This window comes from Rhinoderma darwinii, unplaced genomic scaffold (assembly GCF_050947455.1).
Source record: "Rhinoderma darwinii isolate aRhiDar2 unplaced genomic scaffold, aRhiDar2.hap1 Scaffold_434, whole genome shotgun sequence".
NCBI classification, from domain to species: Eukaryota; Metazoa; Chordata; class Amphibia; order Anura; family Rhinodermatidae; genus Rhinoderma; species Rhinoderma darwinii.
In genome coordinates, this window is record NW_027463841.1 from 164,702 (window position 1) to 183,690 (window position 18,989).

The 18,989-nt window shown below is 41.5% G+C and overlaps 51 pseudogenes; all 51 read right to left on the reverse strand.

The window, feature by feature from the left end:
* Window positions 1–1,934: 1,934 nt before the first annotated feature.
* LOC142713433 (5S ribosomal RNA) lies at window positions 1,935–2,053 on the reverse strand (annotated as a pseudogene).
* Window positions 2,054–2,120: 67 nt separating this feature from the next.
* LOC142713341 (5S ribosomal RNA) lies at window positions 2,121–2,239 on the reverse strand (annotated as a pseudogene).
* A 67-nt stretch (window positions 2,240–2,306) lies between these two features.
* Window positions 2,307–2,425, reverse strand: LOC142713345 (5S ribosomal RNA; annotated as a pseudogene).
* A 253-nt stretch (window positions 2,426–2,678) lies between these two features.
* Window positions 2,679–2,797, reverse strand: LOC142713449 (5S ribosomal RNA; annotated as a pseudogene).
* A 67-nt stretch (window positions 2,798–2,864) lies between these two features.
* On the reverse strand, window positions 2,865–2,983 carry LOC142713086 (5S ribosomal RNA; annotated as a pseudogene).
* A 67-nt stretch (window positions 2,984–3,050) lies between these two features.
* Window positions 3,051–3,169, reverse strand: LOC142713213 (5S ribosomal RNA; annotated as a pseudogene).
* Window positions 3,170–3,236: 67 nt separating this feature from the next.
* LOC142713177 (5S ribosomal RNA) lies at window positions 3,237–3,355 on the reverse strand (annotated as a pseudogene).
* A 67-nt stretch (window positions 3,356–3,422) lies between these two features.
* Window positions 3,423–3,541, reverse strand: LOC142713342 (5S ribosomal RNA; annotated as a pseudogene).
* A 67-nt stretch (window positions 3,542–3,608) lies between these two features.
* On the reverse strand, window positions 3,609–3,727 carry LOC142713346 (5S ribosomal RNA; annotated as a pseudogene).
* Window positions 3,728–3,794: 67 nt separating this feature from the next.
* LOC142713606 (5S ribosomal RNA) lies at window positions 3,795–3,913 on the reverse strand (annotated as a pseudogene).
* A 67-nt stretch (window positions 3,914–3,980) lies between these two features.
* On the reverse strand, window positions 3,981–4,099 carry LOC142713343 (5S ribosomal RNA; annotated as a pseudogene).
* Window positions 4,100–4,166: 67 nt separating this feature from the next.
* Window positions 4,167–4,285, reverse strand: LOC142713347 (5S ribosomal RNA; annotated as a pseudogene).
* Window positions 4,286–4,352: 67 nt separating this feature from the next.
* On the reverse strand, window positions 4,353–4,471 carry LOC142713677 (5S ribosomal RNA; annotated as a pseudogene).
* Window positions 4,472–4,538: 67 nt separating this feature from the next.
* On the reverse strand, window positions 4,539–4,657 carry LOC142713451 (5S ribosomal RNA; annotated as a pseudogene).
* Window positions 4,658–4,724: 67 nt separating this feature from the next.
* On the reverse strand, window positions 4,725–4,843 carry LOC142713215 (5S ribosomal RNA; annotated as a pseudogene).
* A 67-nt stretch (window positions 4,844–4,910) lies between these two features.
* On the reverse strand, window positions 4,911–5,029 carry LOC142713652 (5S ribosomal RNA; annotated as a pseudogene).
* A 67-nt stretch (window positions 5,030–5,096) lies between these two features.
* LOC142713065 (5S ribosomal RNA) lies at window positions 5,097–5,215 on the reverse strand (annotated as a pseudogene).
* Window positions 5,216–5,282: 67 nt separating this feature from the next.
* Window positions 5,283–5,401, reverse strand: LOC142713492 (5S ribosomal RNA; annotated as a pseudogene).
* Window positions 5,402–5,468: 67 nt separating this feature from the next.
* On the reverse strand, window positions 5,469–5,587 carry LOC142713645 (5S ribosomal RNA; annotated as a pseudogene).
* A 67-nt stretch (window positions 5,588–5,654) lies between these two features.
* On the reverse strand, window positions 5,655–5,773 carry LOC142713033 (5S ribosomal RNA; annotated as a pseudogene).
* A 67-nt stretch (window positions 5,774–5,840) lies between these two features.
* On the reverse strand, window positions 5,841–5,959 carry LOC142713070 (5S ribosomal RNA; annotated as a pseudogene).
* Window positions 5,960–6,212: 253 nt separating this feature from the next.
* LOC142713235 (5S ribosomal RNA) lies at window positions 6,213–6,331 on the reverse strand (annotated as a pseudogene).
* Window positions 6,332–6,398: 67 nt separating this feature from the next.
* Window positions 6,399–6,517, reverse strand: LOC142713299 (5S ribosomal RNA; annotated as a pseudogene).
* Window positions 6,518–6,584: 67 nt separating this feature from the next.
* LOC142713278 (5S ribosomal RNA) lies at window positions 6,585–6,703 on the reverse strand (annotated as a pseudogene).
* A 440-nt stretch (window positions 6,704–7,143) lies between these two features.
* LOC142713098 (5S ribosomal RNA) lies at window positions 7,144–7,262 on the reverse strand (annotated as a pseudogene).
* Window positions 7,263–7,329: 67 nt separating this feature from the next.
* Window positions 7,330–7,448, reverse strand: LOC142713626 (5S ribosomal RNA; annotated as a pseudogene).
* A 253-nt stretch (window positions 7,449–7,701) lies between these two features.
* On the reverse strand, window positions 7,702–7,820 carry LOC142713542 (5S ribosomal RNA; annotated as a pseudogene).
* Window positions 7,821–7,887: 67 nt separating this feature from the next.
* On the reverse strand, window positions 7,888–8,006 carry LOC142713413 (5S ribosomal RNA; annotated as a pseudogene).
* Window positions 8,007–8,445: 439 nt separating this feature from the next.
* Window positions 8,446–8,564, reverse strand: LOC142713710 (5S ribosomal RNA; annotated as a pseudogene).
* Window positions 8,565–8,631: 67 nt separating this feature from the next.
* Window positions 8,632–8,750, reverse strand: LOC142713543 (5S ribosomal RNA; annotated as a pseudogene).
* A 67-nt stretch (window positions 8,751–8,817) lies between these two features.
* On the reverse strand, window positions 8,818–8,936 carry LOC142713734 (5S ribosomal RNA; annotated as a pseudogene).
* A 67-nt stretch (window positions 8,937–9,003) lies between these two features.
* On the reverse strand, window positions 9,004–9,122 carry LOC142713359 (5S ribosomal RNA; annotated as a pseudogene).
* Window positions 9,123–9,189: 67 nt separating this feature from the next.
* On the reverse strand, window positions 9,190–9,308 carry LOC142713476 (5S ribosomal RNA; annotated as a pseudogene).
* Window positions 9,309–9,561: 253 nt separating this feature from the next.
* On the reverse strand, window positions 9,562–9,680 carry LOC142712978 (5S ribosomal RNA; annotated as a pseudogene).
* Window positions 9,681–9,933: 253 nt separating this feature from the next.
* LOC142713460 (5S ribosomal RNA) lies at window positions 9,934–10,052 on the reverse strand (annotated as a pseudogene).
* A 67-nt stretch (window positions 10,053–10,119) lies between these two features.
* On the reverse strand, window positions 10,120–10,238 carry LOC142713149 (5S ribosomal RNA; annotated as a pseudogene).
* Window positions 10,239–10,676: 438 nt separating this feature from the next.
* Window positions 10,677–10,795, reverse strand: LOC142713331 (5S ribosomal RNA; annotated as a pseudogene).
* Window positions 10,796–10,861: 66 nt separating this feature from the next.
* LOC142713089 (5S ribosomal RNA) lies at window positions 10,862–10,980 on the reverse strand (annotated as a pseudogene).
* A 67-nt stretch (window positions 10,981–11,047) lies between these two features.
* On the reverse strand, window positions 11,048–11,166 carry LOC142713467 (5S ribosomal RNA; annotated as a pseudogene).
* A 67-nt stretch (window positions 11,167–11,233) lies between these two features.
* Window positions 11,234–11,352, reverse strand: LOC142713423 (5S ribosomal RNA; annotated as a pseudogene).
* A 67-nt stretch (window positions 11,353–11,419) lies between these two features.
* LOC142713678 (5S ribosomal RNA) lies at window positions 11,420–11,538 on the reverse strand (annotated as a pseudogene).
* Window positions 11,539–11,605: 67 nt separating this feature from the next.
* LOC142713661 (5S ribosomal RNA) lies at window positions 11,606–11,724 on the reverse strand (annotated as a pseudogene).
* Window positions 11,725–11,791: 67 nt separating this feature from the next.
* LOC142713702 (5S ribosomal RNA) lies at window positions 11,792–11,910 on the reverse strand (annotated as a pseudogene).
* Window positions 11,911–11,977: 67 nt separating this feature from the next.
* Window positions 11,978–12,096, reverse strand: LOC142713603 (5S ribosomal RNA; annotated as a pseudogene).
* Window positions 12,097–17,509: 5,413 nt separating this feature from the next.
* On the reverse strand, window positions 17,510–17,628 carry LOC142713612 (5S ribosomal RNA; annotated as a pseudogene).
* A 67-nt stretch (window positions 17,629–17,695) lies between these two features.
* On the reverse strand, window positions 17,696–17,814 carry LOC142713621 (5S ribosomal RNA; annotated as a pseudogene).
* A 67-nt stretch (window positions 17,815–17,881) lies between these two features.
* On the reverse strand, window positions 17,882–18,000 carry LOC142713216 (5S ribosomal RNA; annotated as a pseudogene).
* Window positions 18,001–18,067: 67 nt separating this feature from the next.
* Window positions 18,068–18,186, reverse strand: LOC142713321 (5S ribosomal RNA; annotated as a pseudogene).
* Window positions 18,187–18,253: 67 nt separating this feature from the next.
* Window positions 18,254–18,372, reverse strand: LOC142713172 (5S ribosomal RNA; annotated as a pseudogene).
* A 253-nt stretch (window positions 18,373–18,625) lies between these two features.
* Window positions 18,626–18,744, reverse strand: LOC142713736 (5S ribosomal RNA; annotated as a pseudogene).
* Window positions 18,745–18,811: 67 nt separating this feature from the next.
* Window positions 18,812–18,930, reverse strand: LOC142713695 (5S ribosomal RNA; annotated as a pseudogene).
* Window positions 18,931–18,989: the final 59 nt, after the last annotated feature.

Consider the following 18,989-nt stretch of genomic DNA (forward strand, 5'->3'; position numbering starts at 1 on the left):
TGCCGCACTCAGGACAAATTGGGCAACAAATTGGGGTATTTTATTCCTTGTGAAAATAAGAAATTTTGAGCCAAAACTACCTCTTATTGGAAAAAATGTAATTTTTTTGAATTCACAGCCCAATTCAAATAAATTCTGTGAAAAAACTGTGGAGTCTAAATGGTCACAACACCCATAAATGAATTCCTTGAGGGGTGTAGTTTCCAAAATGGGGTCACTTCTGGTGGGTTTCCATTGCTTTGATACCTTTGGGGCTCTGCAAATGCGACATGGCACCCGAAAACCAATCCAGCAAAATCTCTGCTCCAAAGAACACATAGCGCTCCTTTCCTTCTAATACCTCCCATGGGCCCAAACGGCAGTTTATGGGCACAAATAGGGTATTGCCGCACTCAGGACAAATTTGGCAACAAAATGGGGTATTTTATTCGTTGTGAAAATAAGACATTTTGAGCCAAAACTACATCTTATTGGAAAAAAGTTTTTCTTTTTAAATTCACAGCCCAATTCAAATAAGTTCTGTGAAAAAACTGTGGGGTCTAAATGGTCACAACACCCATAAATAAATTCCTTGAGGGGTTTTGTTTCCAAAATGGGGTCACTTTTGGTGGGTTTCCATTGCTTTGATACCTCTGAGGCTCTGCAAATGCAACATGGCACCCGAAAACCAATACAGCAAAATCTGGACTCCAACAAACACATAGCGCTCCTTTCCTTCTGAGCCCTCCCATGGGCCCAAACGGCAGTTTATCACCACAAATGGGGTATTGCCGCACTCAGGACAAATTGGGCAACAAAATGGGGCATTTTGTTCCCTGTGAAAATAAGAAATTCTGATCAAAAATGACATCTTATTGGAAAAATTGTCATTCTTTTAATTTCACAGCCCAATTCAAATACGCGCTGTGAAAAAACTACGGGGTCAAAATGGTAACAATAACCATAAATTAATTCCTTGAGGGGTGCAGTTTCCAAAATGGGGTCAGTTTTGGGGGATTCCTACTGTTTTGGCACCTCAACACCTCTCCAAACCTGGCATGCTGCCTAAAATATATGCTAATAAAAAAGCACCACCAAAATGCACTAGGTGCTTCTTTGCTTCTGGGGCTTGTGTTTTATTCCACGAGCGCACTAGAGCCACATGTGGGACATTTCTAAAAACTGAAGAATCTGGACAATACATATTTAGTTGTGTTTCTCTGGTAAAACCTTCTTTGTTACAGAAAAAAAATAGAATAAAATTGAAATTCAGAAATAAAAACGAAATTTGCAAATTTCACCTCCACTTTGCTTTAATTCCTGTGAAATTCCTGAAGGGTTAAAAAACTTTCTAAATGCTGTTTTGAATACTTTGAAGGGTCTAGTTTTTAAAATGGGGTGCTTTATGGGGGTTTCTAATACATAGGCCCCTCAAAGCCACTTCAGAACTGAACAGGTACCTTAAAAAAAAGGCTTTTGAAATTTTCTTAAAAATATGAGAAATTGCTGTTTATGTTCTAAGCCTTGTAACGTCCAAGAAAAATAAAATAATGTTCTAAAAACGATGCTAATCTAAAGTAGACATATGGGAAATGTGAACTAGTAACTATTTTGGGTGGTATAACCGTCTGTTTTTCAAGCAGATGCATTTAAATTCTGAAAAATGCTATTTTTTCTAAATTTTCTCTAAATTTTGCAATTTTTCTCAAATAAAGACTGAATATATCGACCAAATTTTACCACGAACATGAAGCCCAAAGTGTCACGAGAAAACAATCTCGGAATCGCTTGCATAGGTTTAAGCATTCCGACGTTATTACCACATAAAGTGAAATATGTCAGATTTGAAAAATGGGCTCTGAGCCTTAAGGCCCAAACTAGGCTGCGTCCTTAAGGGGTTAATCCATAGTCCTTTTTAATCGATTGTAAAACAAAATCTAAACGACATAATAAAAAGTCAACCGCACCACGGATTCCCAGACAGTCTCCCACACTGGTACTAGCGAGGCCTTAAGCTGTGTAACTTCTGCAATCTGATGAGAGCAGGGACATTCAGCTTAGAATGGCCATTGACATTAAATGCTTTAATCCATAGTCCTTTTTAATCGATTGTGAAACAAAATCTAAACGACATAATAAAAAGACAACCGCACCACGGATTCCCAGACAGTCTCCCACACTGGTACTAGCGAGGCCTTAAGCTGTGTAACTTCTGCGATCTGACGAGAGCAGGCACATTCAGCTTAGAATGGCCATTGACATTATATGCTTTAATCCATAGTCCTATTTAATCTATTGTGAAACAAAATCTAAACGACATAATAAGAAGTCAACCGCACCACGGATTCCCAGACAGTCTCCCACACTGGTACTAGCGAGGCCTTAAGCTGTGTAACTTCTGCGATCTGACGAGAGCAGGCACATTCAGCTTAGAATGGCCATAGACATTAAATGCTTTAATCCATAGTCCTTTTTAATCGATTGTGAAACAAAATCTAAACGACATAATAAAAAGGCAACCGCACCACAGATTCCCAGACAGTCTCACACACTGGTACTAGCGAGGCCTTAAGCTGTGTAACTTCTGCGATCTGACGAGGGCAGGGACATTCAGCTTAGAATGGCCATTGACATCAAATGCTTTAATCCATAGTCCTTTTTAATCGATTGTGAAACAAAATCTAAACGACATAATAAAAATTCAACCGCACCACGGATTCCCAGACAGTCTCCCACACTGGTACTAGCGAGGCCTTAAGCTGTGTAACTTCTGCGATCTGACGAGAGCAGGCACATTCAGCTTAGAATGGCCATTGACGTTAAATGCTTTAATCCATAGTCCTATTTAATCTATTGTGAAACACAATGTAAACGACATAATAAAAAGTCAACCGCACCACGGATTCCTAGACAGTCTCCCACACTGGTACTAGCGAGGCGTTAAGCTGTGTAATTTCTGCGATCTAACGAGAGCAGGCACATTCAGCTTAGAATGGCCATTGACATTAAATGCTTTAATCCATAGTCCTTTTTAATCGATTGTGAAACAAAATCTAAACGACATAATAAAAAGTCAACCGCACCACGGATTCCCAGACAGTCTCCCACACTGGTACTAGCGAGGCCTTAAGCTGTGTAACTTCTGCGATCTGACGAGAGCAGGCACATTCAGCTTAGAATGGCCATTGACATTAAAAGCCTTAATCCATAGTCCTATTTAATTTATTGTGAAACAAAATCTAAACAACATAATAAAAAGTCAACCGCACCACGGATTCCCAGACAGTTTCCCACACTGGTACTAGCGAGGCCTTAAGCTGTGTAACTTCTGCCTTCTGACTAGAGCAGGCACATTCAGCTTAGAATGGCCATTGACATTAAATGCTTTAATCCATAGTCCTTTTTAATCGATTGTGAAACAAAATCTAAACGACATAATAAAAAGACAACCGCACCACGGATTCCCAGACAGTCTCCCACACTGGTACTAGCGAGGCCTTAAGCTGTGTAACTTCTGCGATCTGACGAGAGCAGGCACATTCAGCTTAGAATGGCCATTGACGTTAAATGCTTTAATCCATAGTCCTATTTAATCTATTGTGAAACAAAATCTAAACGACATAATAAGAAGTCAACCGCACCACGGATTCCCAGACAGTCTCCCACACTGGTACTAGCGAGGCCTTAAGCTGTGTAACTTCTGCGATCTGACGAGAGCAGGCACATTCAGCTTAGAATGGCCATAGACATTAAATGCTTTAATCCATAGTCCTTTTTAATCGATTGTGAAACAAAATCTAAACGACATAATAAAAAGTCAACCGCACCACAGATTCCCAGACAGTCTCCCACACTGGTACTAGCGAGGCCTTAAGCTGTGTAACTTCTGCGATCTGACGAGGGCAGGCACATTCAGCTTAGAATGGCCATTGACATTAAATGCTTTAATCCATAGTCCTTTTTAATCGATTGTGAAACAAAATCTAAACGACATAATAAAAAGACAACCGCACCACGGATTCCCAGACAGTCTCCCACACTGGTACTAGCGAGGCCTTAAGCTGTGTAACTTCTGCGATCTGACGAGAGCAGGCACATTCAGCTTAGAATGGCCATTGACGTTAAATGCTTTAATCCATAGTCCTATTTAATCTATTGTGAAACAAAATCTAAACGACATAATAAGAAGTCAACCGCACCACGGATTCCCAGACAGTCTCCCACACTGGTACTAGCGAGGCCTTAAGCTGTGTAACTTCTGCGATCTGACGAGAGCAGGCACATTCAGCTTAGAATGGCCATAGACATTAAATGCTTTAATCCATAGTCCTTTTTAATCGATTGTGAAACAAAATCTAAACGACATAATAAAAAGTCAACCGCACCACAGATTCCCAGACAGTCTCCCACACTGGTACTAGCGAGGCCTTAAGCTGTGTAACTTCTGCGATCTGACGAGGGCAGGGACATTCAGCTTAGAATGGCCATTGACATCAAATACTTTAATCCATAGTCCTTTTTAATCGATTGTGAAACAAAATCTAAACGACATAATAAAAATTCAACCGCACCACGGATTCCCAGACAGTCTCCCACACTGGTACTAGCGAGGCCTTAAGCTGTGTAACTTCTGCGATCTGACGAGAGCAGGCACATTCAGCTTAGAATGGCCATTGACGTTAAATGCTTTAATCCATAGTCCTATTTAATCTATTGTGAAACAAAATGTAAACGACATAATAAAAAGTCAACCGCACCACGGATTCCCAGACAGTCTCCCACACTGGTACTAGCGAGGCCTTAAGCTGTGTAACTTCTGCGATCTGACGAGAGCAGGCACATTCAGCTTAGAATGGCCATTGACATTAAAAGCCTTAATCCATAGTCCTATTTAATTTATTGTGAAACAAAATCTAAACAACATAATAAAAAGTCAACCGCACCACGGATTCCCAGACAGTCTCTCACACTGGTACTAGCGAGGCCTTAAGCTGTGTAACTTCTGCGATCTGACGAGAGCAGGGACATTCAGCTTAGAATGGCCATTGACATTAAATGCTTTAATACATAGTCCTTTTTAATCGATTGTGAAACAAAATCTAAACGACATAATAAAAATTCAACCGCACCACGGATTCCCAGACAGTTTCCCACACTGGTACTAGCGAGGCCTTAAGCTGTGTAACTTCTGCGTTCTGACTAGAGCAGGCACATTCAGCTTAGAATGGCCATTGACATTAAATGCTTTAATCCATAGTCCTTTTTAATCGATTGTGAAACAAAATCTAAACGACATAATAAAAAGTCAACCGCACCACGGATTCCAAGACAGTCTCCCACACTGGTACTAGCGAGGCCTTAAGCTGTGTAACTTCTGCGGTCTGACGAGAGCAGGCACATTCAGCTTAGAATGGCCATTGACATTAAATGCTTTAATCCATAGTCCTTTTTAATCGATTGTGAAACAAAATCTAAACAACATAATAAAAAGTCAACCGCACCACGGATTCCCAGACAGTCTCCCTCACTGGTACTAGCAAGGCCTTAAGCTGTGTAACTTCTGCGATCTGACGAGAGCAGGGACATTCAGCTTAGAATGGCCATTGACATTAAATGCCTTAATCCATAGTCCTTTTTAATCGATTGTGAAACAAAATCTAAACGACATAATAAAAATTCAACCGCACCACAGATTCCCAGACAGTCTCCCACACTGGTACTAGCGAGGCCTTAAGCTGTGTAACTTCTGCGATCTGACGAGAGCAGGCACATTCAGTTTAGAATGGCCATTGACGTTAAATTGTTTAATCCATAGTCCTATTTAATCTATTGTGAAACAAAATCTAAACGACATAATAAAAAGTCAACCGCACCACGGATTCCCAGACAGTCTCCCACACTGGTACTAGCGAGGCGTTAAGCTGTGTAACTTCTGCGATCTAACGAGAGCAGGCACATTCAGCTTAGAATGGCCACTGACATTAAATGCTTTAATCCATAGTCCTTTTTAATCGATTGTGAAACAAAATCTAAACAACATAATAAAAAGTCAACCGCACCACGGATTCCCAGACACTCTCCCACACTGGTACTAGCGAGGGCTTAAGCTGTGTAACTTCTGCGATCTAACGAGAGCAGGCACATTCAGCTTAGAATTGCCATTGACATTGAATGCTTTAATCCATAGTCCTTTTTAATCGATTGTGAAACAAAATCTAAACGACATAATAAAAAGTCTACCGCACCACGGATTCCCAGACAGTCTCCCACACTGGTACTAGCGAGGCCTTAAGCTGTGTAACTTCTGCGTTCTGACGAGAGCAGGAACATTCAGCTTAGAATGGCCATTGACGTTAAATGCTTTAATCCATAGTCCTATTTAATCTATTGTGAAACAAAATCTAATCGACATAATAAAAAGTCAACCGCACCACGGACTCCCAGACAGTCTCCCACACTGGTACTAGCGAGGCCTTAAGCTGTGTAACTTCTGCGATCTGACGAGAGCAGGCACATTCAGCTTAGAATGGCCATTGACATTAAATGCTTTAATCCATAGTCCTTTTTAATCGATTGTGAAACAAAATCTAAACGACATAATAAAAAGTCAACCGCACCACGGATTCCCAGACAGTCTCCCACACTGGTACTAGCGAGGCCTTAAGCTGTGTAACTTCTGCGATCTGACGAGAGCAGGGACATTCAGCTTAGAATGGCCATTGACATTAAATGCTTTAATCCATAGTCCTTTTTAATCGATTGTGAAACAAAATCTAAACGACATAATAAAAATGCAACCGCACCACGGATTCCCAGACAGTCTCCCACACTGGTACGAGCGAATCCTTAAGCTGTGTAACTTCTGCGATCTGACGAGAGCAGGCACATTCAGCTTAGAATGGCCATTGAAGTTAAATGTTTTAATCCATAGTCCTATTTAATCTATTGTGAAACAAAATCTAAACGACATAATAAAAAGTCAACCGCACCACGGATTCCCAGACAGTCTCCCACACTGGTACTAGCCGAGGCGTTAAGCTGTGTAACTTCTGCGATCTAACGAGAGCAGGCACATTCAGCTTAGAATGGCCATTGACATTAAATGCTTTAATCCATAGTCCTTTTTAATCGATTGTGAAACAACATCTAAACGACATAATAAAAAGTCAACCGCACCATGGATTCCCAGACAGTCTCCCACACTGGTACTAGCGAGGCCTTAAGCTGTGTAACTTCTGCGATCTGACGAGAGCATGGACATTCAGCTTAGAATGGCCATTGACATTAAAAGCCTTAATCCATAGTCCTATTTAATCGATTGTGAAACAAAATCTAAACGACATAATAAAAATTCAACCGCACCACGGATTCCCAGACAGTTTCCCACACTGGTACTAGCGAGGCCTTAAGCTGTGTAACTTCTGCGTTCTGACGAGAGCAGGCACATTCAGCTTAGAATGGCCATTAACGTTTGATGCTTTAATCCATAGTCCTATTTAATCTATTGTGAAACAAAATCTAAACGACATAATAAAAAGTCATCCGCACCACGGATTCCCAGACAGTCTCCCACACTGGTACTAGCAAAGCCTTAAGCTGTGTAACTTCTGCGATATGACGAGAGCAGACACATTCAGCTTAGAATGGCCATTGACATTAAATGCTTTAATCCATAGTCCTTTTTAATCGATTGTGAAACAAAATCTAAACGACATAATAAAAAGTCAACCGCACCACGGATTCCCAGACAGTCTCCCACACTGGTACTAGCGAGGCCTTAAGCTGTGTAACTTCTGCAGTCTGACGAGAGCAGGCACATTCAGCTTAGAATGGCCATTGACATTAAATGCTTTAATCCATAGTCCTTTTTAATCGATTGTGAAACAAAATCTAAACAACATAATAAAAAGTCAACCGCACCACGGATTCCCAGACAGTCTCCCACACTGGTACTAGCAAGGCCTTAAGCTGTGTAACTTCTGCGATCTGACGAGAGCAGGGACATTCAGCTTAGAATGGCCATTGACATTAAATGCTTTAATCCATAGTCCTTTTTAATCGATTGTGAAACAAAATCAAAACGACATAATAAAAATTCAACCACACCACGGATTCCCAGACAGTCTCCCACACTGGTACTAGCGAGGCGTTAAGCTGGGTAACTTCTGCGATCTGACGAGAGCAGGCACATTCAGCTTAGAATGGCCATTGACGTTAAATGCTTTAATCCATAGTCCTATTTAATCTATTGTGAAACAAAATCGAAACGACATAATAAAAAGGCAACCGCACCACGGATTCCCAGACAGTCTCCCACACTGGTACTAGCGAGGCATTAAGCTTTGTAACTTCTGCGATCTGACGAGAGCAGGGACATTCAGCTTAGAATGGCCATTGACATTAAATGCTTTAATCCATAGTCCTTTTTAATCGATTGTGAAACAAAATCTAAACGACATAATAAGAATTCAACTGCACCACGGATTCCCAGACAGTCTCCCACACTGGTACTAGCGAGGCCTTAAGCTGTGTAACTTCTGCGATCTGACGAGAGCAGGCACATTCAGCTTAGAATGGTCATTGACATTAAATGCTTTAATCCATAGTCCTTTTTAATCGATTGTGAAACAAAATCTAAACGACATAATAAAAAGTCAACCGCACCACGGATTCCCAGACAGTCTCCCACACTGGTACTAGCGAGGCCTTAAGCTGTGTAACTTCTGCAGTCTGACGAGAGCAGGCACATTCAGCTTAGAATGGCCATTGACATTAAATGCTTTAATCCATAGTCCTTTTTAATCGATTGTGAAACAAAATCTAAACAACATAATAAAAAGTGAACCGCACCACGGATTCCCAGACAGTCTCCCACACTGGTACTAGCAAGGCCTTAAGCTGTGTAACTTCTGCGATCTGACGAGAGCAGGGACATTCAGCTTAGAATGGCCATTGACATTAAATGCCTTAATCCATAGTCCTTTTTAATCGATTGTGAAACAAAATCAAAACGACATAATAAAAATTCAACCGCACCACGGATTCCCAGACAGTCTCCCACACTGGTACTAGCGAGGCCTTAAGCTGTGTAACTTCTGCGTTCTGACGAGAGCAGGCACATTCAGCTTAGAATGGCCATTGACGTTAAATGCTTTAATCCATAGTCCTATTTAATCTATTGTGAAACAAAATCTAAACGACATAATAAAAAGTCAACCGCACCACGGATTCCCAGACAGTCTCCCACACTGGTACTAGCGAGGCCTTAAGCTGTGTAACTTCTGCGATCTGACGAGGGCAGGCACATTCAGCTTAGAATGGCCATTGACATTAAATGCTTTAATCCATAGTCCTTTTTAATCGATTGTGAAACAAAATCTAAACGACATAATAAAAAGGCAACCGCACCACGGATTCCCAGACAGTCTCCCATACTGGTACTAGCGAGGCCTTAAGCTGTGTATCTTCTGTGATCGGACAAGAGCAGGCACATACAGCTTAGAATGGCCATTGACATTAAATGCTTTAATCCATAGTCCTTTTTAATCGATTGTGAAACAAAATCTAAACGACAGAATAAAAAGTCAACCTCACCACGGATTCCCAGACAGTCTCCCACACTGGTACTAGCGAGGCCTTAAGCTGTGTAAGTTCTGCGATCTGACGAGAGCAGGCACATTCAGCTTAGAATGGCCATTGACATTAAATGCTTTAATCCATAGTCCTTTTTAATCGATTGTGAAACAAAATCTAAACGACATAATAATAAGACAACCGCACCACGGATTCCCAGACAGTCTCCCACACTGGTACTAGCGAGGCCTTAAGCTGTGTATCTTCTGTTATCTGACGAGAGCAGGCACATTCAGCTTAGAATGGCCATTGACGTTAAATGCTTTAATCCATAGTCCTATTTAATCTATTGTGAAACAAAATCTAAACGACATAATAAAACGTCAACCGCACCACGGATTCCCAGACAGTCTCCCACACTGGTACTAGCGAGGCCTTAAGCTGTGTAACTTCTGCGATCTGACGAGAGCAGGTACATTCAGCTTAGAATGGCCATTGACATTAAATGCTTTAATCCATAGTCCTTTTTAATCGATTGTGAAACAAAATCTAAACGACATAATAAAAAGTCAACCGCACCACGGATTCCCAGACAGTCTACCACACTGGTACTAGCGAGGCCTTAAGCTGTGTAACTTCTGCGATCTGACGAGAGCAGACACATTCAGCTTAGAATGGCCTTTGACATTAAATGCTTTAATCCATAGTCCTATTTAATCTATTGTGAAACAAAATCGAAACGACATAATAAAAAGGCAACCGCACCACGGATTCCCAGACAGTCTCCCACACTGGTACTAGCGAGGCATTAAGCTTTGTAACTTCTGCGATCTGACGAGAGCAGGGACATTCAGCTTAGAATGGCCATTGACATTAAATGCTTTAATCCATAGTCCTTCTTAATCGATTGTGAAACAAAATCTAAACGACATAATAAAAGGCAACCGCACCACGGATTCTCAGACAGTCTCCCATACTGGTACTAGCGAGGCCTTAAGCTGTGTATCTTCTGTGATCTGACAAGAGCAGGCACATACAGCTTAGAATGGCCATTGACATTAAATGCTTTAATCCATAGTCCTTTTTAATCGATTGTGAAACAAAATCTAAACGACATAATAAAAAGTCAACCGCACCACGGATTCCCAGACAGTCTCCCACACTGGTACTAGCAAGGCCTTAAGCTGTGTAACTTCTGCGATCTGACGAGAGCAGGCACATTCAGCTTAGAATGGCCATTGACATTAAATGCTTTAATCCATAGTCCTTTTTAATTGATTGTGAAAAAAATCTAAACGACATAATAAAAAGTCAACCGCACCTCGGATTCCCAGACAGTCTCCCACACTGGTACTAGCGAGGCCTTAAGCTGTGTAATTTCTACGTTCTGACGAGAGAAGTGACATTCAGCTTAGAATGGCCATTGACGTTAAATGCTTTAATCCATAGTCCTATTTAATCTATTGTGAAACAAAATCTAAACGACATAATAAAAAGTCAACCGCACCACGGATTCCCAGACAGTCTCCCACACTGGTACTAGCGAGGACTTAAGCTGTGTAACTTCTGCGATCTGACGAGAGCAGGCACATCCAGCTTAGAATGGCCATTGACATTAAATGTGTTAATCCATAGTCCTTTTTAATCGATTGTGAAACAAAATCTAAACGACATAATAAAAAGTCAACCGCACCACGGATTCACAGACAGTCTCCCACACTGGTACTAGCGAGGCCTTAAGCTGTGTAACTTCTGCGATCTGACGAGAGCAGGCACATTCAGCTTAGAATGGCCATTGACATTAAATGCTTTAATCCATAGTCCTTTTTAATCGATTGTGAAACAAAATCTAAACGACATAATAAAAAGTCAACCGCACCACGGATTCCCAGACAGTCTCCCACAATGGTACTAGCGAGGCCTTAAGCTGTGTAACTTCTGTGATCTGACGAGAGCAAGCACATTCAGCTTAGAATGGCCATTGACATTAAATGCTTTAATCCATAGTCCTTTTTTATCGATTGTGAAATAAAATCTAAACGACATAATAAAAATTCAACAGCACCACGGATTCCCAGACAGTCTCCCACACTGTTACTAGTGAGGCCTTAAGCTGTGTAACTTCTGCGATCTAACGAGAGCAGGCACATTCAGCTTAGAATGGCCATTGACATTAAATGCTTTAATCCATAGTCCTTTTTAATCGATTGTGAAACAAAATCTAAACGACATAATAAAAAGTCAAGCGCACCACGCATTCCCAGACAGTCTCCCACACTGGTACAAGCGAGGCCTTAAGCTGTATAACTTCTGCGATCTGACGAGAGCAGGCACATTCAGCTTAGAATGGCCTTTGACATTAAATGCTTTAATCCATAGTCCTTTTTAATCGATTGTGAAACAAAATCTAAACGACATAATAAAAAGTCAACCGCACCACGGATTCCCAGACAGTCTCCCACACTGGTACTAGCGAGGACTTAAGCTGGGTAACTTCTGCGATCTGACGAGAGCAGGCACATTCAGCTTAGAATGGCCATTGACGTTAAATGCTTTAATCCATAGTCCTATTTAACCCCTTCCCTCTTTAGCCACTTTTGACCTTCCTGACCGAGCCTCATTTTTCAAATCTGACATGTGTCACTTTATGTGGTAATAACTCCGGAATGCTTTCACCTATCCAAGCGATTCTGAGATTGTTTTCTCGTGACACATTGGACTTTATGTTACTGGCAAAATTTGCTCGATATGTTCAGTATTTAATTGTGAAAAACACCAAAATTTAGCGAAAAATTGCAAAAATTAGCATTTTTCTCAATTTAAATGTATCTGCTTGTAAGACAGGCAGTTATACCACCCAAAATTGTTTCTAATTAACATCACCCATATGTCTACTTTAGATTGGCATCGTTTTTTGAACATCCTTTTATTTTTCTATGACCTCACAAGGCTTAGAACTTTAGCAGCAATTTCTCACATTTCAAGAAAATTTCAAAAGGCCATTTTTACAGGGGCCAGTTCAGTTGTGAAGTGGCTTTGAGGGCCTTATATATTAGAAACCCCAAAAAAGTCACCCCATTTTAAAAACTTCACCCCTCAAAGTATTCAAAACAGCATTTAGAAAATGTCTTAACCCTTTACACATGTCACAGGAATTAAAGCAATGTAGAGGTGAATTTTACAAATTTCATATTTTTTTGCAGAAATAAATTTTTAGTACAATTTTTTTTATAACACAGAAGGTTTTACCAGAGAAATGCAACTCAATATTTGTTGCCCAGTTTCTGCAGTTTTAGGAAATATCCCACATGTGGCCGTAGCGTGCTACTGGACTGAAGCACAGACCTCAGAAGCAAAGGAGCACCTGGTGGATTTTGGGGCCTTATTTTTGTTAGAATAAATTTTAGGCTCCATGTCAGGTTTGAAGGGCTCTTGCGGTGCCAAAACAGTCAAAATCCCCCAAAAGTGACCCCATCTGGGAAACTACACACCTCAAGGAAATTATCTAGGGGTACAGTGAGCATTTTGACCGCACAGCTTTTTTACAGAAATTATTAGAAGTAGGCCGTGAAAATTAAAATCAACATTTCTTCAAAGAAAATGTAGGTTTAGCGATTTTTTTTCTCATTTTCACAAAGACTAAAGGAGAAAAAGCACCGTAAAATTTGTAAAGCAATTTCTCCCGAGTAAAACAATACCCCACATGTGGTAATAAACGGTTGTTTGGAGACACGGCGAGGCTGAGAAGGGAAAGAGCGCTATTTGGCTTTTGGAGCTCAAGTTTAGCAGGAATGGTTTGCGGAGGCCATGTCGCATTTACAAAGCCCCTGAGGGGACAAAACAGTGGAAACCCCCCACAAGTGACCCCATTTAGGAAACTACGCCCATTGAGGAAATTATCTAGGGGTATAGTGAGCGTTTTGACCCAACAGGTTTTTGGCATAAATTATTGGAAAATAGGCCCTGAAAATGACAATCTAAATTTTTTCAAAGAAAATGTAGGTTTAGCTAATTTTTTCTCATTTCCACAAGGACTGAAGGAGAAAAAGCACGTAAAATTTGTAAACCAATCTCTCCCGAGTAAAACAATGCCCCACATGTGGTAATAAACGGTTGTTTGGAGACACGGCAGGGCTGAGAAGGGAAAGAGCGCTATTTGGCTTTTGGAGCTCAAGTTTAGCAGGAATGGTTTGCGGAGGCCAGGTCACATTTACGAAGTCCCTGAGGAGACAAAACAGTGGAAACCCCCCACAAGTGACCCCATTTTGGAGACTACACCCATTGAGGAAATTATCTAGGGGTATAGTGAGCTCTTTGACACCACAGGTTTTTTGCAGAAATTATTGGAAGTAGGCCCTGAAAATAAAAATCAACATTTTTTCAAAGAAAATGTAGGTTTAGCTTATTTTTACTCATTTCCACAAGGACTGAAGGAGAAAAAGCACCACAAAATTTGTAAAGCAATTTCTCCCGAGTAAAACAATGCCCCACATGTGGTAATAAACGGCTGTTTGGAGACACGGCTTGGCTTAGAAGGGAAAGAGCGCTATTTGGGTTTTGGAGATCACATTGAGCAGGAATGGTTTGCGGCGGCCATGTCACATTTGCAAAGCCCCTGAGGGGAAAAAACAATGAAAACGCCCAAAAAGTGACACCATTTAGGAAACTACACCTCTTGAGGAATTCATCTAGGGGCGTAGTGAGCATTTTTACCCCACAGATGTTTCATAGAATTTATTAGAATTGGGCAGTGAAAATAAAAACAATCCTTTTTCTTCAATAAGACGTAGCTTTAGCGCAAATTTTTTCATTTTCGCAACAAATAAAGGAAAAAAAGAACCCAACATTTGTAAAGCAATTTCGACCGAGTACGGCAATACCCCATATGTGGTCATAAACTGCTGTTTGGGCACACGGCAGGGCTCAGAAGGGAAGGACCGCCATTTGGAGTGCAGATGTTTCTGGATTGGTTTCTGGGCGCCTGTGGGCCCAAAACAGTGGAAACCCCCCAGAAGTGACCCCATTTTGGAAACTACACCCCTCAATGCTTTTACCTACGGGTGTAGTGAGCATGTTAACCCTGCAGGTGTTTTGTAGAAATTAGTGTGAACTCGATGTTGCAGAGTGAAAATGGGATTTTTTCCACAGATATGTGGACAATATGTGGTGCCCGGCTTGTGCCACCATAACAAGACAGCTCTCTAATTATTATGCTGGGTTTCCTGGTTTTAGAAACACCGTACATGTGGCCCTAATCTCTTGCCTGGACAGTCGACCAGGCTCAGGAGTGAAAGGGTACCATGTAAAATTGAGGCCTAATTTGGCGATTTACAAAGTATTGGTTCACAACTGCAGAGGCTCAGATGTGAAATAATAAAAATAAACCCCTGGGAAGTGACCCCACTATCGAAACTGCACCCCTCAAGGCATTTATTAAGGGGTGTAGTGAGCATTTTCACCCCACAGATCTTTTCCATAAATGAATGCGCTGTGGATGGTGCAAATTAAAAATTTATATTTTTCCCTAGATATGCCATTCAGTGGCAAATATGTCGTGCCCAGCTTATGCCACTGGAGACACACACCCCAAAAATTGCTAAAAGGGTTCTCCCGGGTATGACGATGCCATATATGTGGAAGGAAACTGCTGTTTGGGCACGCTGTAGGGTTCAGATGGGAGGAAATGCCATTTGGCTTTTGGAGCGTGGATTTTGCTTGGTAGTAGTTTTGTTTGGAGTCTTACTGGTGTTTCCGTTTATAATGTAGGGCATATGTAAGCCGGGCGGAGTATATAAGGGGCATAGTCAGGTGGTATAATAATGGGGTAAAAAAAAACAATAAAATAATCCATAGATGTGTGTTACGCTGTGAAGCAATCCTTTCCGCACAGGCCAGTGTCGCACTGATAAATGGTGTCATTTCTTATCCCCCTTTTGGTCCACACTCCGCGCCTTTGTAGTTTGGGGAATTTTGCTGGGAAAGTGTTGTCCTGGTATAATACGGGCATCGTCGCTTCCAGCGGATATGTTTGGGCCCTCCCTTTCCTGATTCCCTAATTTTAGGTCCTTGAAAAATCGCCTCTTCAAACAGAAGAAATGTTCCCCTCGGGCACAACTGCATATTTTTTTATTTCCTGACTTATTGGAGCCATAACTAATTTTATTTTTCATAGACGTAGCGGTATGAGGGCTGGTTTGTTGCGGGACGAGCTGTAGTTATTATTGGTACCATTTTGGGGTACATGCGACTTTTTGATCACCTTTTATCCTATTTTTTGGGATGCCAGGTAAACAAAAAAACGCAATTCTGGCACAGCTTTTTTCGTTTTTTTTTTATACAGCGTTCACCATGCGTTATAAATTACATGTTAACTTTATTCTGCGGGTCAGTACGATTCCGGCGATACCTAATTTATAGCACTTTTTTATGTTTTCCAACTTTTTGCACAATAAAATTACTTTTGTAAAAAGAATGTATTTTTTCTGTCGCCAAGTTGTGAGAACCATAACTTTTTATTTTTTTTGTCGACGGAGGTGTATGAGGGCTTGTTTTTTGCGGGACGAGCTATAGTTTTTATAGGTACCATTTTTGGATACGTGCGACTTTTTGATCACTTTTTATTCTAATATTTGTAGGGCAAAGTGACCAAAAAACAGAAACTCTGGTAACGTTTTTTACGTTTTTTTTTACGCTGTTCACCGCATGCAATAAATAATATAATATTTTGATACCTCCGGTCGTTACGGTCGTGGCGATACCAAATACATATGGTTTATTATTATTTTTCAATAATAAAGGACTTGATAAGAGTAAAAGGGGGATTGTGTTTTATTTGATTACTTGAAACTTTTACTGTTTTCAAACTTTTATTTTGTGCACTTTTTTTTACACTTTTTTATACTTTTTTTACACTTTTTCTCAAGTCCCACTAGGGGACTTGAAGTTCCAACGGTCAGATTTTTTTTTTTCTAATACATTGCACTACCTATGTAGTGCAATGTATTAGATCTGTCAGTCATTCACTGACAGCAAGCCGATTAGGCTTCGCCTCCCGGCGGGGCCTAAATCGGCTTCCGTAATGGCAGAGCAGGAGACCATTGTGTCTCCTGTTGCCATAACAGCAGTCGCCAGTCCCGATTGCCTGTCAGGGCTGGCGATCTGCTAGTAACCGCTACGATGCAGCAATCGCTTTCGATTGCTGCATCGAAGGGGTTAATGGCAGGGATCGGAGCTAGCTCCGGTTCCTGCCGTTACAGGTGGATGTCAGCTGTACAGTACAGCTGACTTCCACCGCTGATGACGCCGGATCAGCTCCTGACCCGGCGCCATCTTGCCGACAGCTACGGAAGCCGATCATGCTCCGCCGCCGGGCGGATCTTGACCGGCTTCGGTGCTAGGCAGACCGGGAGGCCAGTATTAGGCCTCCGGTTGCCATTGCAGCCACCGGAACCCCGGCAATTTCATTACTGGGGTTCCGATGAGCTGCAAACACCTTAAGTGCAGCGATCGCGTTTGAGCGCTGCACTTAAGGGGTTAATGGCGGGGATCGAAGCTAATTTCGGTCCCCGCCGTTACAGCCGGATGTCAGCTGTAAGATACAGCTGAGATCCGGTGATGATGGGACCGGCTCAGCTTCTGAGCCGGTCCCAAACATTTGGCGTACATGTACGGCAAGATGCGGGAAGTCAGTACTTTCCATGACGTACATGTACGGCAAATGTCGGGAAGGGGTTAATCTATTGTGAAACAAAATCGAAACGACATAATAAAAAGGCAACCGCACCACGGATTCCCAGACAGTCTCCCACACTGTTACTAGCGAGGCATTAAGCTTTGTAACTTCTGCGATCTGACGAGAGCAGGGACATTCAGCTTAGAATGGCCATTGACATTAAATGCTTTAATCCATAGTCCTTTTTAATCGATTGTGAAACAAAATCTAAACGACATAATAAAAATTCAACTGCACCTCGGATTCCCAGACAGTCTCCCACACTGGTACTAGCAAGGCCTTAAGCTGTGTAACTTCTGCGATCTGACGAGAGCAGGCACATTCAGCTTAGAATGGCCATTGACATTAAATGCTTTAATCCATAGTCCTTTTTAATCGATTGTGAAACAAAATCTAAACGACATAATAAAAAGTCAACCGCACCACGGATTCCCAGACAGTCTCCCACACTGGTACTAGCGGGGCCTTAAGCTGTGTAACTTCTGCGATCTAACGAGAGCAGGGACATTCAGCTTAGAATGGCCATTGATGTTAAATGCTTTAATCCATAGTCCTTTTTAATCGATTGTGAAACAAAATCTAAACGACATAATAAAAAGTCAACCGCACCACGGATTCCCAGACAGTCTCCCACACTGGTACTAGCGAGGCCTTAAGCTGTGTAACTTCTGCGATCTGACGAGAGCAGGCACATTCAGCTTAGAATGGCCATTGACATTAAAAGCCTTAATCCATAGTCCTATTTAATCTATTGTGAAACAAAATCTAAACGACATAATAAAAAGTCAACCGCACCACGGATTCCCAGACAGTCTCCCACACTTGTACTAGCGAGGCCTTAAGCTGTGTAACTTCTGCGTTCTGACGAGAGCAGGCACATTCAGCTTAGAATGGCCATTGACGTTAAATGCTTTAATCCATAGTCCTATTTAATCTATTGTGAAACAAAATCTAAACGACATAATAAAAAGTCAACCGCACCACGGATTCCCAGACAGTCTCCCTCACTGGTACTAGCGAGGACTTAAGCTGTGTAACTTCTGCGATCTGACGAGGGCAGGCACATTCAGCTTAGAATGGCCATTGACAGTAAATGCTTTAATCCATAGTCCTTTTTAATCGATTGTGAAACAAAATCTAAACGACATAATAAAAACTCAACCGCACCACGGATTCCCAGACAGCTTCCCACACTGGTACTAGCGAGGCCTTAAGCTGTGTAACTTCTGCGTTCTGACTAGAGCAGGCACATTCAGCTTAGAATGGCCATTGACATTAAATGCTTTAATCCATAGTCCTTTTTAATCGATTGTGAAACAAAATCTAAACGACATAATAAAAAGTCAACCGCACCACGGATTCCAAGACAGTCTCCCACACTGGTACTAGCGAGGCCTTAAGCTGTGTAACATCTGCGGTCTGACGAGAGCAGGCACATTCAGCTTAGAATGGCCATTGACATTAAATGCTTTAATCCATAGTCCTTTTTAATCGATTGTGAAACAAAATCTAAACAACATAATAAAAAGTCAACCGCACCACGGATTCCCAGACAGTCTCCCTCAATGGTACTAGCAAGGCCTTAAGCTGTGTAACTTCTGCGATCTGACGAGAGCAGGGACATTCAGCTTAGAATGGCCATTGACATTAAATGCCTTAATCCATAGTCCTTTTTAATCGATTGTGAAACAAAATCTAAACGACA